The sequence below is a fragment of the Doryrhamphus excisus genome, chromosome 21, assembly GCF_030265055.1.
Source record: "Doryrhamphus excisus isolate RoL2022-K1 chromosome 21, RoL_Dexc_1.0, whole genome shotgun sequence".
Classification (NCBI taxonomy): Eukaryota; Metazoa; Chordata; class Actinopteri; order Syngnathiformes; family Syngnathidae; genus Doryrhamphus; species Doryrhamphus excisus.
In genome coordinates, this window is record NC_080486.1 from 10,113,691 (window position 1) to 10,128,768 (window position 15,078).

The following is a 15,078-nucleotide window of genomic DNA, read 5'->3' on the forward strand; positions in this document are numbered from 1 at the left end:
TTCAAATCTTGGACGGGACTCCAAGCAAGTCCCTTTCTGGCCCCCAAGCGTTGGATGTCAAACTAATATTGCGGTTTATTTGATTCGCCTTCAAAAGTTACAAATGCAGATTTATGGATTTGCATCATTTTCAGTCAGGAATTGTGTTTTGTGAATTGGCTAAACAAAATTAAAAATATATCTTATAAATAAAGAAGAAAACAAATAAAAGTAATAATTTTATGAGAATAACATATTTTTTAAATTATATACGTAATTTAAAAAATAACGTGATTTTGTTAGCATAAAGTTGAAATATTAATTATTATTTTTTTATTTTATACAATAACAAAATTAAAATATAATTTAATTTTGTTTTTGTATAAAATAAAATTAAATATAAAATCAAATTAATCATTTTATACAAAAAGAAAATAAAAAATAATTGTTTTTTATTTTTAATTTAACATGTACGTGACAAAAATAAAATTAAAACAAATTAAAATAAAAATAAACTTAAACTATATTAGGAAAGCAGGAAGTGAACAAATGTAACAGTTACTGCTATACATATCACTATATTGACGGTTACGATGGTACCCATTATGTCATTGTATGGTCATATCACCTTGTACTTTGGTAAGTGACAAAAAAAATAATAATAATTTTAAAAAACTTAAACTATATTAGGAAATAATATAATAATAAATAAATAAAATACAAAAAAAGTAAATAAAAAAAAACCCTTAAACTATATTAGGAAAGCAGGAAGTGAACAAATGTAACAGTTACTGATTGTAAAAGTACCAAATGGAGGGGTAGGATTTAATAAGCTTTGCTTCTTCCTACTCCTTTTGGACATGTGGAACTGTGAACTGATTATGTGATGCATTCAATTGTAATCTGATGCATGTTCAAATGAAATTAAACCATTACCAATGTTTCTCCCTTAGCCCCGCCTCCCTGCGCACATGTATATTCATTCCCCTGCAACACACACTATTTGCAGAGAGAGATGTACCCCCCCCTCCCCCCAATGCTTTGTTCGCTACCGTAGCTGAACAGTATACAACAAAACCTTTTTGTGTTTCCCCGTCTCCGTTCATGCTTTTTTTTTTTTCTTTCACTTTCTCCGACTTGGCTGCCTTTTTGGACATTCGATTCAAGTCCTGCATATGAAAGGAAATGATGTGCTTAATTGGATTATTGGGCGGGGGGGGGGGGTTCTTCAAATGACTGCTCACCCACCCACACTGCCGCAAACTTCTAAAAAGCAGGCCTGTTCAACTGGCGGCATGCAAGCCGACTTTGGCCCATCGGTTACTCCAGACCGGCTTAGGACCAGTTAATACTTCACTAGTTATTTTGGCCCTTAAATAGCAGAGTACTCATGTCATGTACTGCAGTTTTAAGTCATTTTTTTTGCAACATATCCCTATAAACAACAGGAAACTCTTGACATATAAGGATTTATGACTGGAAATGTTGGAGTACTTTCTTAAAAATTGCTTTGAGGGATCTTTGACTAACTTTTTTTTTGGAGTATATCCTGAATACAGGAAGGAACTGTCATGTAGAAGATCTTTGATTTGCTTTTTTTCTGGTAGATTTTTAAAAAACACTCAAGAAATGTCATAGTAGAAATGATTCACTTGCATTTTTACGATAGATTTCTAAAAAAAAAAAAAAAAAAAAAGCTCCTGACTCTTTATACAGTAAACGACCATTTCAGTCTGTCAACTATCTATAAAAATGTCTTGTGGTCAAGATTGTACCATTCTGACAGACTACACGGGGGTGTCCATGACTGTTGCTATGCATACATTCTTACATAGAATGTCTGTTTATATAAGTGTTTCAAATGTACTTCTTCCCTGAGATCATATTTCTCCTCTCTTGTAGAGAAGTATTGGATGACATTTTTTAGCTAATTGGTTATTTTTAGCCTTATGCATTATTTTAGCTTCTTTGAAGATGAACTATATCAGCAAGTTGAAGTATTTGTGATTTTAGAAATAAGGACTTAGTATGTTCTCTGTAGGCGGCATTATGAATTATCCTTACTGGCCTTTTTTTGCAGTACATTTAGCGAGTGAAGATTGCTTTTATAGTTATTACCCCATATTTCCACACAAGAAGTAATATCTTGGATATCTTGGTAGTATACTTGATCGATGTCTCACTCGAACTGTGATATAAAGGCAGGTGTAGCTGCAACTCGACTCAGGTTATTAGACCGCAAAGGTATTCAAGAATCGCAGGAATTTGCACCTGTTATAGAGACCTACTTTTTTGCAGTGCGGTGACTTAAGAATTTTTGCCTCATTTTCATTGAACACCTCTTTCTCTCTCTCTCACACACACACACACACACACACACACACACACACACACACACAAACGTCATCCGTCAAGCTGTGGTCTGGTCAGTGCTGTATGTGGCATCTGTCTTTGTGGTACATGCAAGCTTTGTTGGCAGTCGTCACCGCTTGTCGGTGGCTTCTCTGGTCGACTGAGCGTGTTGAATCTGTGGCGGGAAGAAATCCATGCGAGTGTCGGGAGCAAATACGGTGTTCGTTCTCATTTTGTTTATCCGCAGCGTTGAATTGTAGTGATTAAAAAAAAAAAAAAAAAAAAAGCAAAATCAGTGTAACAACGTGTGCCAGCTGAACGTTGGCCGAGGTCTTTGTGGTGCGGGGAACTATTTACTCTGCCTTCACGGTCTTCAGGACCTCATCTGGTTCTTCTACTCTTGCAGAAATGTTTTTTTGCTGATTGCACTTGGTATCGTTGTTGTGTATCCAAAAATACACGAGAACTGTTCATTAAGACGAGCTTTCATGCTGTGTGACGGCTCATCGAGCGACTATGTCAACAAGCGGCAATTCGATATTCCTTGTTTTTTGCCTCGTTTTGCTGCCAGGGGGACGGTTAAAACCTCCGAGGAGATCACTGAAGGACCCAATAAGAATCCTTCTACTTCCGTTGCGGCGTGCTTTATGTGAACCTTCATTCCCGGGATCATCTTTTCCTCTTCACCTTCTCACCTGAAGGGATTAAGCCGCTCTGTCTTCTTTGCGAAACCTTCTGAAGATGAGATCCTCCGAAACAGGAAGGAGCTGGACGCTGAGGTTATGGCAACAATTACTAGCCGGAGTTTCTCACACAGTATGGAAAATGTAAACAAACACTTGTGGAGTGGATTATTGGGCTAGCAGAAAGAGACGGAGTGGAGTCACAGATCATGATTGTTTACTGGTGTGTGTGTGTCCTGAGGGGAACTCTTCTGGAGAGATCTTTGTACCGTAGGTGACCGGGATAGTGGACCCAGTTTGATGATGGTATTTAATGGTACCCATTGTCCATGAAAGTTGCTGGCTGATGAAAGCTATTAGCCGTTTTCGCTAATTCAACACAGCCTCAACGTTCCCTCCAGGTTTTCCTTACTGGTCCGTCCATGGCTGTCTTTCATCTTCTCACCTGGCCCAGTGAGAGTGATGTTTATCTCCAGCATCTTCCACTACTGGTTCCCAGCCATTTACTGGTGCTTGAGGGCCAGGTCTTGCATCATGTTGTCATCTTGTGATGTTACCAGATCAAGGAGAATGATGGCTTTGCAGCTTCTCGACCAGTTGAGGGTTCTAATCTCTCTCTGTGGGTGGTCCGTCACATGTACAGAAGCTCTGTATTTTTTACATACTAGTAAAACTAATAGTTAGCATTCTGCTAAATGCTAGTCAAAGATCTTCTGTAGTCTTCTATATGACAAGAGCACCTGCAAGGGACCTATTATACTCATTTCCGGGACATTGTATTCCGTTGTGTACAAAACGCTCTCTAGATCTTCCAGACTGTGCGCCTCTTCTTCCATAGAAATGTCAGTTTAGCTTAAAAATGGCATTAGTATACCTCAACACTCTTTGTTTTCTAGTATCCACAATCTTGAGTGGAATGTAAACACAAACTGGTTCTGGTGAGGCGACATCTGCTGAAGATGTCAACCATGAAGAGACCCCCGAAATCCTATCATTACCTTTACTGATTGATCTCGGATTGGTGCTAACGGCTTCATTATGCGGTCGTTTATTGGCTTTATAGTTCACCTGGATGTTTATTGTGGCAGCTGACAGACTCACTTTAAAGTACAAATGGATCTATCACAGTGGTTGCTAATTATGTCATTATTTAGCACTCGATGAGCTGCTGACACTAACATGAATCATCTTGCCATCTTGGAGAAAATGCTATGAGTAGTCAATGACAAATACTACTATTGTCATTTTTTAATTTTTATTTTTTTAATTTTATTTTCAGTACGTGACAAAAAAAAAACAATAAAACTATATTAGCAAAAACATATTAAAGGTGGAAGGGTACATGCATACGCAATCTGATGTTTCCCTTCCATTGAAGGACAGGAAACAGGAAGTGCATTATGCTGGTGTCGAAGTGGCTGTGATTGGTCATCTATTATTGATCAGTCACACTATGTGTCTTTTTCGATTAACCGATGTCACATGTCCAAAAGGAGTAGGAAGAAGCAAAGCTTATCAAATCCTACCCCTCCATCAGGTACTTTTACAATCAGTAACTGTTACATTTGTTCACTTCCTGCTTTCCTAATATAGTTTAAGTTTCTTTTTTTATTTATTTTTATTTTTGTCACATACCAAAGTATGAGGCAAAAATAAAATTACAAATAAAAAATATTTTTTATTTATTAATTTTATTAAAAATAAAATAAAAAATAGATTTTTTAATTTTATTTTTGTATAAAATTAAAAATAAAAAATAATTATTTTTAACTGAGTTAATAATGTTATTTTTATTGTCAATTGTTGCATCAAGTCTTCTGGAAATGTGTCTTTAATCCGCTTCTAGTCGGAACGATGTCATGTTCAATATATATATATATATATTTATTTATTTTTTTGCCTCATACTTCGGTACGTGACAAAAAATTTATAAAAAAAAAAAAAATAAAATAAAATAAAAACTCAAACTGTATTAGCAAAACAGACAGACAGACTCACTTTAAAGCTCATTTTATTTTTTATTTTATTTTTGCTTCATACTTCGGTACGTGACAAATAAATGTATAAAAAAAATAAAATAAAATAAAATTCAAACTATATTAGAAAAACAGACAGACTCACTTTAAAGCTCAATTTTATTTTTTATTTAATTTTTGCCTCATACTTCGGTACGTGACAAAAAAAAACAACTGAAAAAGACCTGCCATCTTGGAGAAAATGGTATGAGTACTCATTGAGAAATACTACTATTGTGATTTATCATTGTACTTTTTACCAAAAGTCCCGGAAGAAGCACGCACGGTTTTTATACGCATGGCACAGCAGGGATGCATGTGTGCCGCACATTGGCCTCAACCCCAAATACCCGCTCCTTTTATTTCCTTGACCCCCCCCCCCCCCCCTTTTTTTTGCTTGTCCCTACTGTATTCATGTCTCCCGTCTGTCCTCCCCCTTTCCTCTTTCATCGTGCACATTCATGATCAACTGTGCGTGTCCTCTCCTGCTCCCCCGCCGTCACTTGTGTCCCCCTTATATCTCAGCTGGCAGGAAGTCCACATGACACCCATTCAATGTAAGGTGTCCAAATTGCGGCCCGGAGGCCATTTTGGGCCTGCAGCTGTATTTTTGTTGGCCGTGTTTTAATTCCAAAACTGCTTTGACCTGAAGCAGACGTCGTTCAACCACAGAGAATGACTAGTGAAGCAAGTATTACCCCCCCACCCCAAACACTGGCCTCTAGTACTCTACTAGGAAGTACTACTAGTAGTGTCAGACCTGATCATTCACCCCCCTATGATGGACTGGAAGTGATTTTTTTTTCCATGGTGAGAAGATATGGAAATTAGAAAAAGGGGGCGCCACATGTTTGCACCCCCCCCCCCTGCTGTCAATCAGTCATTCATAAATTGAGGCCATTTCATCGCCCCCCCCTCCCTCTCCACGGCCATTGTGCTGGTGTAAATGAACATTCAGGATGCTCCCTTCATCCATCCATCCTAGCATTTGTGGGCATCTGATAACCTTTTGGTGGATTTATGATGTTTACAGATGTGCTCAGCTCCTGGAAAAACAGTCTAGCTGCCCCACCCCACCATAGCGCGGCAGCCATCTTTAATCCAGTAAAGAGCGCAGGGATTTCGGTCGCCCCCGGCTCTGCCTGAAGGCGCTTTGGAAACTCTCTCGGCCGTGAGAACGAGGCGCTTTGAGAAGGGGAGGGGAGAGTTAGAGGTGTGTTGGCCATGCGGGGAGGGGAGGTATAGGGTGAGGGTGGTACTCCCCCCCCCACCCCTTTTGTGAATTTAGTTAATCTAATTTGGGGAGCCCCCCCGCCCGCCACCCTCTCACACCCCGAGTCTCTTCCTTCCCTGTTGCTCCTGTTTCAAACATCGGAACAAGCTGGACTAAGTTTCACGCATTAGTGCTGAAAATGGGATTTGTTTGGTTTAATCCAATATCCTCATAGGAGTCATAGCACCACCTTGAAAACTCACATCTTTTTACACTTTAAACACCGGGTCATTTATCATTCATAACGGTTAGGTGTGTCATGCTACGCCATAATCGGCGTCTCGGTTGACTTCATTTTAGGTACGGTAGGGGACATAAAGTTGTTGTAAGTACAAATAAAGAAATGAAGCAGTTAAATGGGAAGACAGGAGGAAGCCAAAGTACTTTAGTCAGGAACTGGGTAAACATTAAAATAAATAAATACATGGTTTTATTTCATTTGAACATGCATCAGATTACAATTGAATGCATCACATGTCCAAAAGGAGTAGGAAGAAGCAAAGCTTATTAAATCCTACCCCTCCATCTGATACTTTTACAATCAGTAACTGTTACATTTGTTCACTTCCTGCTTTCCTAATATAGTTTAATAATTTTTTTTTATTTTTTTATTTTATTTTTGTCACGTACCGAAGTATGAAGCAAAAATCAAATTAAATTAAAAAATATATATTTTATTAAAAAATATATTTTTAATTTTATTAAAAATGTTATAAAAAATAGTTTATTTTATTACAAAAATAAAAATAATTATTTTTTATTTTATTTTTGCCTCATACTTCAGTATGTGACAAATAAAATAAAAAATAAAAAAATAATTATTGTTACATTTGTTCACTTCTTGCTTTCCTCATAGTTTTTTTTTTTTAATTATTTTTATTTATTTATTTACATTTTATTTTGTATAAAAAATTATATAAAATTAAAAATAAATAAAAAATAATGATTTTTGTTCATTTGACATAATGACATTTGTTCACTTCCTGCTTTCCGAATATAGTTATTTTATTTTAATATAATTTATATATATTTTTTATTTTATTTTTGTCACATACCGAAGTATGAGGCAAAAATAAAAATAAAAATAAATAAAAATAAAAACTATATTAAACATGACATAGTTCCGACTAGAAGCGGATTAAAGACACATTTCCAGAAGCCTTGATGCAACAATAAAAATAACACTATTAACTCGGTTAATCCCAAAAGACACATGGTGTGACTGATCAATAATAGATGACCAATCACAGCCACTTTCACACCAGCATAATCCACTTCCTGTTTCCTGTCCTTCATTGGGGAAGGCAAACATCAGATTGCGTATGCATGCACCCTTCCACCTTTTAATATGGCTTGAAATGCTTGCAGGTCACCTGGCTAAGATGAGTGTAAACACGTTTTCAGCTCATTTGTCCGTCAACAAAGGCGGCCTGCAGGATGTAAATGAAGAACCTCTCTCGGGCCGTGTCACACCTCTGATTAACTCAGCGTGATGCCGTCGGATATCAAGCGGGTATTAACTCATTAGCCTTTGAAGTTGCGCTCGGGTATCATCAGGGTCTCGTAATCCCTTTTTAATGGCCCAGTGAGTAGGACAGTGCTTCAACAAAATGATTAATTTGACAGCATTCTCACCTAATTTACCCCCCCTCCCTCAACTTTTTTTTTTATTCCATGCATGAATGAGTTGAAAATTGGTTGATTAATTTAGGAAACGCTTTCAATCAACATTGTGTTTTGTTTTTTTTTGGATGTTGGGGGGCAGTCATTTTAGTGCCCCCCCCCCCCGCCCCCCCACACTCCCCTTTGACTGGAGGCAATAAGGTGGTGAAGGCCAGGAATGCAACCGTGGGACTGTAAGGATTTATCGCACGGAGGTGTGAGGGCTGCTGCTTGCTCGCCCGCTTCACTTGTCTGCAGATGTAACAGTTTAGTGCCAGCAGCATTCCCTCCTGGGGGGGGGCGGGGCAATGCAGGCTTTTATTGCTTTGCACTTTGATTAGGCAGACCACATACTGGGGGGGGGGGGGCAGTTTGTGTCACTGTGGCCATTTGATTACATGACAGCTGCATTTTCTGAGAGCACAAATATGGAAAAACATGAATATTTATTAAACAGATTCAATAAGACAATGTCAATTTTTGGCAGCAGTATGCAAAAAGTTCCTTATGACAAAAAATGTTATATCACCTTGTATGTAAAAACATTAAAAAATTTAAAATAAAAATAAATCCCCACAATTTAATTTAATTTAATTACATTTGTTCACTTCCTGCTTTCCAAATATAGTTTAAGTATAGATTTATTTTTATTTGTATTTATTTTTATTTTTTCATTTTTTTATTTTATTTTTGCCATGTACCGAAGTGTGAGGCAAATGAAATAAAAACTAAAAAATAATTATTTTTTATTTTTTAATTTTATTTTTGTATCAAATACATTTTTTGTGTAAAATAAAATGTTTGTATAATTAATTACTTATAAAATTAATAAATTAATTAATAAATTATCACAAATATGGAAAAACATGAATATTTATTAAACAGATTCAATAAGACAATGTCGATTTTTGGCAGCAGTATGCAAAATTCCTTATGACAAAAAATGTTATATGACCTCGTATGTAAAAACATTAAAAAATTTAAAATAAAAACAAAAATAAATCTCAACAATTTAATTTAATTTAATCACTAAATTAGAAAAAAATATTGTTGCTACCAATCACCCAGTAAGTAACACAGTAAGAAGTGCTACAATATATTTAATACATAATTTTGAATATTTCAGGCAGTAATAGTTTTAAAGACTGATTTGTGTAAAATTGGGAAATAGGTTAAGATATAATAAAATATAATAAAATATAATTTAAATAAATGTAAATAAATTAAATTAAAATAAAAGAAAACAAATTAAAATAAAATATAATAAAATAAATTAAAGGAAAATAAATTAAAATAAAATAAAATACTGCAGTTTGTTTACTACATGTTTGGTCCTACTGACCCATCTCTAGGCCTAATAATAAGCAAATAGTCATTCAAATGTATTATATTTAATTTGTATCCAACAAAAGACTGTAATTATATTAACATACTGGCCTTTTATAGTGTTAACTTCCCCAAAATATCATTCATACTCGGAATAGTAGTAGTTTTCATGTAACGGCGCCTCAGGTTTATACTGTCTACTGACATGCCAGTCGCAATAATAAGGTAGCATTTATAAAATATATGACTAATTCATCCATCGTTTTTCTTACTTTTACATCTTACATGCAAGTACCCAAACACACACCCCACCCTCATTTTGCACACCCCTCCCATTTGTGCTTTTTCCACTCCTCTCCCTCTCCCCCCTCCCTCTCAGGTTACCAATAGTAGGTCTTTTCTTGCTTCCAACTTGTGTGTATGTGTGTGTGTCTCCCCCTGCACCGTGTCCTTGTCCCTGCCTCCTGGCAGCGAGGAGCCACCCAGCAGCCGGCCTCTGATTGGGCAGCCGTGCGGTTGGGGGGGCTCTTGACAGAGCAGCGGTGTGCTGACTGCTCCGGGACGTGTTTCAACAGATGGTGGAGGTTGGAGGGTGTCATCACATCGGAGAGGGGATTAGAGGAGAGAGGTCGTCTTCTAGGAGCTGTGTGGTCCACCTCCTCTTGACTCTTCACCTCCTCTATGAGCGGAGGGAACACTCGCCGGATCCGCTGCCAGGTACTTTTCCCTTTTCCGATAACATTCCGATAGTTTGTCGTGTTTGCCTTTCATAGTCTCTCTCCCTCCCACTGTTGGATGACAGGAATTCCCTCTCTTGCAAATTCCTCCTTCTCAAGGGATTAGTAGGCAGCACATTCCATTAATGTCTACAGGATATTTAGTCATTTTTTACCACAAAAAGGGAAATATTAAAACATATTTGCAATAAATCTAATCCAAAGTGGCGCTCTGGCACACGGCGTTAGCTAAATGGATGAGCTGAGCTTCCGGATGAACTGTCAGAGAACTCAGGGAATGCACACCTCTCTCGCTCCAGAAGAGGAAGCTCGCCAGCAAGGAGCGGGAATATGATGTATAGTATTTATATCCAGCTCCAGGCGCTGTGTGTGCGTGCGTGCGTGCGTGCGTGCGTGCGTGCGTGCGTGCGTGCGTGAGAGTGCATTCTCCGCAGGAGATTGTGCAGCTGTAAAAAGTGGACGAGGCGCGGGTGAAAGCTGCTGTTTGTGCGAGCCCGTGTTGACCCTGGTAAACCAGCCATAGCTCCACTTCCTGCCCGCTACTTGAGGTACTTAACCTCGCTGCGGCTTTGAGTCTGTTGTCGCTGTGAAAGACATGAATTTTGCCCCCCTCCTCCTAAACAAGTTGTTGCTCTGATTATGTTTGGACGTCAGGGGAACACTTTTGAGCTTCAGCGTGCTACAAACATGAGCAGCTGCTGCAAATAATTAGCCACTTGCCAAGACTAACATTTATTCCAGTAGCCATCCTTCCAGTCGTGACATGGCAATACTTGATTCCCATTATCTTTAAGGGTGCCCTCTGCTGGACCAGTCACAGTGGAGGTATTTTTGTGTAGGAGTTCAAGCAGTTTTTTTGATGCATTTGGTTCTATAGGACGACCAAAACCTGCATTGATTAATGCTAATTAGGTTGATAGCTACTAAAGTACTGTTGTCCATTTGTGGCCTATGACTCTATTTTTTAAAAGTATTTTGTATATAAAAAAATATATATATAATATAAAAATATATGTATGTATTTTTAGCATATATGTATATGTTTTATTTTTTTTATTTTAATTGTATTTAAATTTTTTTATTTTATTTTTAAGTTTTAAGTTCTCATTTTGTTTGGGTTGCATTAAAAAAAGTTACAAAAATAAAGTCAAAAAGTCATTACAAGATGAAAGCAGAAATTTAATTTTAATGCATATTTTATTGCACAATGCTGACATTTTATAAATAAATCCAAATTAAACTGATAATGCAGAGTACAGTAATCCCTCGCTAATTTCTGCATCCAATTTCATGGCTTCACTGTTCAAAAATATAATAAAAAAATATATATATATATAATAAAAATATAATAAATCATGCTGTGTATAATTAAAGCACATTTTAAATGATGCCACTAAAATTCATTTAAAGACATTCTTATATTATGTAGTAGTCAACACCGGTCACTAGGTGTCGGTATTGTCACTTTGTTGCCGTAACAATAGGCTTTTGTCGCAGCTGTAACCCCACGGCAAATTAAAACTCAACTCCGAACCCATTAACGTCACTTCCTGTCTGCACGACCCACTCGGCACCCCTCACAGCGCAACACATTTCCATCCATCAGTCTTAGTTATGTCTTAAAATGGCTTATTTTGAATCCTATTTAGTAATACCAGTGTGAAAGTGACTATAGGGGTGCTATTTCATGTTTAGAGGGCTCTAATAATGTTAAAACCCGTATTTAGGAGCTCAAAGTACAAATATAATGCAATACTGAGAGGTAGGCTGTGTATTATAGTATAGTAGTAATATAGTATGTATTATATGTTGTATTAAGTAATTAATAATAGTAATTTGATGGCGTATTTGACCTACTTTGGATTGATTTTTGCTTGTTTGACCATCATAAAAAAGTTTGGACACCCCTGTACTAAAGTCTTAGCAACTCATTTACTTTATTCTAAAACATATCTACCACATGCTGCATTGATTTATTTTTAAGCTCACAATAACCCCCCCCCCCCACCCCCCCACACTCCACACCCCAAGTGTTTGTTCAAACCCCTTCATTGCAGCAGCGAAGGTCAGGACATGCAAACATCACTGGAAGGAATCCTGGTTCTGCCTTTTACTTTTTCATGACCGATTCCCTGTCGCAGTGTGCGATGCAGTGCTTAAGATGCAGAGATGAAAGCCTAGAGGGGACGGGGGTGGGGGCGGTCATGGGGGTGGGGGGTTGGAGAGGAAGAGGAGGTGTGAAAGCGAAGCAACGTCGCTATGCTGTGACGGGAGGCTCAACCTTGAGGCACGTGTGTTGACCACTAACGTAATCTTCTTGGGACGTGCACAAAAAGACCCCCCCCCCTCTATCTCCCCCCCACCCCAGAGGGCTGCACTGTCCCTGCTTTGTCATCCCTCTTGTGTAGTAATCCCCTCCCCTGGGAGAAGCAATCTGTTTTAGGTTTGAAAGAGAAAGGCTCCTGTCTGTATCACGTACAATTAAGCAAGCCTGTCGCATTTTTGTTTTTGCCGCCACTGGTGGTGGGGGGGGGGGGGGGGTTGCTTTTATCTAGAATGGAGATAATAAGCTGGGAGGGCAGGAGGATGACGGGGATGGATGGAGAAAAGGGTTCAAAGAGAGGGAAATGAATGGATTCCTCACCCCTCCATCATCCCGCACCACAACTCGGACTAATAGACGCTAGCGTGCGTTTGTTTCAGCTCTCTTGCTTCTTTTCTTCCCCCCCCCCCCCCCCCCCCCCCCCCTGCAGCGAGCGAACACATTCACACTCTGCCAGCACCCCCCCACCCCAAAACCCCGACCTTCTCTCTCTCTCGCTAGTGTATGTGTTGTACGAACTTGGCCATGTGCTTGAAGTAGCCTCCGGTTGCATCGTCGCTAATCTGTGCGTGGATGCAAGGATTCCCTGACACGTTAGCTGAGCTGCGGTTCAGCCGAGAGGTTTGTTGGGATGATGCGGTGACTGCATGCAAAAGGAATGGGTAAGCTTCCTTAATGAGCATATTTCATCGTTTTTTTTTTTATTTTTATTTGTAAGACAATGAAAATACAAATGGAGTTACAGCATGCTTTGGGAAGCCACACACACTGAGCCACAGGCAATGGAAAAGCGACCCCCCCCTCCCCTTGTATACAAATTACAGGTTACATGTCTGTCTGTGTTTAACTCTTATTCCAACTCGTAATATGGGCATATAATACCCCCCCCCCACTCCTCCATGAATGGCCATGGGGTGTGGAGAGAGGGGAATGCTGAACTGGCACAGGTGCAATTGAACAAATCCCCTTTTTATGAGCAGTGTCACGTTTTGGTGGACGTATTTGTTTATGGCGTCCAGGGTCACGCAACACGCTGCCTGTGGTGCACGGTGTTGGAGCGAGAATATGCCTACACATGCTCCGCATATTCTTAGGGAGGGGGTGGGGGGTAGTTTTGAGTTTCACGCACTTTGCCGAACTGAGCTGCCAGAAACTCGCTCGCACTCGACTTGTTTTGTGTTTGTAATGAGTTTAAATATTTGGATAGCACACGAGGGAACCAAATATTAAACTTATGTATGGCTATAGAGTCATCTAAGGAAGGGATATGCTATTCATTGGTGCTGGGGGGGGCACATTTTCAGTGTGTTAAGGGCCTTATATTTTATATGACAAGCATGTGCTGTTTTAAGGAGCAAACTTGTGGGCTGTATTAATTTAACAAAATTGACGGGTGGCCAGACTATATATTTTACACACATAATTCTATAATTTTTAATTTTTTTTTTAATTTTTTAATGATTAATGGTTTTATTTCATTTGAACATGCATCAGATTACAATTGAATGCATCACAGTTCCACATGTCCAAAAGGAGTAGGAAGAAGCAAAGCTTATTAAATCCTACCCCTCCATCTGGTACTTTTACAATCAGTAACTGTTACATTTGTTCACTTCCTGCTTTCCTAATATAGTTAAAAATTTAAAGTTAATAAATGAACTTTTTTAAAGTTTATTAACTATATATTTTTTCTTTTTTTTATTTTAATTTGGTCACATATCAAAGTATGAGGAAAAATAAAATTAAAAAATTAAAAATAATATTTTTATCATTTTATTAAAAAATAAAAAATAATAATTAAAAAAATATTTTATTTGTTCACTTCCTGCTTTCCTAATATAGTTTCCTACTATAGTATATATAAATTAAATTAAAATAAATTAAGATTAATTAAGATTAATTAAATTAAAATTAAAAAATAATAAATTTTTAAGTTTTTTAAGTTTATTTTTTAGTTTTTTTACCACATACCAAAGTATGAGGTGACATGACCATACAATGAGTAATGGGTACTATAGTAACTGTCAATATAGTGATATTTACTATGGTAAACAAATAAAATAATTAATTTATTATTTTTTTATTTAATTATATGTGTAAAATATATAGTCTGGCCCTACAGAGCTATATACTCTATACTGCTCTATAACGTCAGGCAAAGATCCGCTATCCAACAGATTGTTTTGAAAGACCCACTGAGGGATCATTTACCTGGCACGAACACTAATGTTTGAATGACATACTGGTGAAGATCCTCTTAAAGACAGGAAGTTTTGGCCCACCAGTGGAGTGTCTGCGAGAGTCGGTCTATAATGGGTACTAGCCTGAAGGAGGAAAACTGTTCCCCTGACAGTACTCTAACCCTAAATCATCCTGGCTAGCTTGACATTTACTTGAATACTGTGATTAAGATAAGACTTTATTGGTTGACTGCAGGGGAAATGTAGCATTTTTGTCAAGCATTCGAACCCGAAGGTCATTTTTCGCCAGATTTTTCCTAATGAATTGTTAACTGGTCATGCGAGGCTATTGAAAACCGTACAGACTGTGCACTTTCTGCTGCTGAATTCATGGAAAAGCAGTCAAATCGCGTTCTTTTTCTCGACAATTACCTCACTGGAAACCCGTTGAAGCAATTAGCCGGTTGCTCTCTTTTGTGGTTCGAGCCCCATCATTTATTTTGGGGCTATATTCGACATGTCAGTAACGACAAGGAAGCCACCCGTGA

At 37.9% G+C, this 15,078-nt stretch overlaps 1 protein-coding gene across 10 annotated transcripts in view; it reads left to right on the forward strand.

Annotated features, from left to right (window-relative positions):
* The window catches only part of sulf1 (sulfatase 1), a 76,004-nt gene that overhangs the window by 31,386 nt on the left and 29,540 nt on the right, over window positions 1–15,078 (forward strand). For all 10 annotated transcript variants that reach the window (XM_058060196.1, XM_058060202.1, XM_058060198.1 and 7 more), the window contains one exon: window positions 9,866–10,007. The gene's annotated coding sequence lies outside the window, so the exon portion shown is untranslated. The remainder of the gene's footprint in view (window positions 1–9,865; window positions 10,008–15,078) is intronic.